Below are 1,067 nucleotides of genomic sequence, written 5' to 3' on the forward strand. Positions count from 1 at the left end.
TACATACATATATATATATATATATGTACGTACACACACACACATAAACTTGTAAAACACGCAAGCAAGCAGAAATTGAGAAACATCATCAGATAAGTAGATTGCTGGACGGTGAATCAAGATAGATGTACAGAGAGAGAGAGAGAGGGAGAGAGAGAGAGAGAGACAGACAGACAGACAGACAGATAGATAGATAGATAGATAGATAGATAGATAGATAGATAGATAGATCTAATGAAAATAAAAATGCTTCCAGACACTCCAGCAATGTGAGAATGGATGCCATGTCCTCAGGTTACAAATTCTGCCGTTCCACCTCGCAGACTTAACATTCGAGTTAGGTTTCCTCTGTTTATTGTTTTTGCTGTTTTTGTTGCTCCTGTTATTGTGGTTATTTATTTAATATATTGTTATTATTATTATTATTGTTGTTGTTATCGCCATCATCATCATCGTCGTTGTCATCATCATCATCATCACTACCACTACTACTACTACTACTACTACTACTACTAATACTACCACCGCACCGATATACAGCATTTACTTAGGTTTCGGATTCCCGTAAATTCTTTTACCATTATTACACCTTTCAGAAACCACCTCTTTCCAAGACTAGAGTCCTCCCACAACTACATGTTCGCAATTCCAAGACTTCTGAAATTGATTCCTTGTTGTTATAGTTCTTATAGTAGAGAGAGTGGTTTATCGGCTCGTCTTCCATAGAGATTCCTCTTTGCTCTCTGCGCATTTTCTCCTCATCAGACGCTGCTTATTTTAAATGGCATAATTTGCTCAAGAACAAATTAATAGCAACAATTTAATTAAAAACTATATTTGATCCATTGCATGGCATTTTTTCCTATAACATTTGTAATTACAAAACAAAGTCAAAGCCCATCGTGTGTGTGTTTATATATATATATATATGGATCAAAACAGTTTCATTCAAATTCGTTGGTAGTCCGAGTTTCAAGGGTGGTGCTAATCTTCAGCCATTTTGAATTGAAATTCAAAATGGCTGAAGATTAGCATCATGCTTGAAACTCTGAGTACCAACGAATTTT

Source organism: Octopus bimaculoides, chromosome 23 (genome assembly GCF_001194135.2).
Source record: "Octopus bimaculoides isolate UCB-OBI-ISO-001 chromosome 23, ASM119413v2, whole genome shotgun sequence".
Taxonomy (NCBI): domain Eukaryota; kingdom Metazoa; phylum Mollusca; class Cephalopoda; order Octopoda; family Octopodidae; genus Octopus; species Octopus bimaculoides.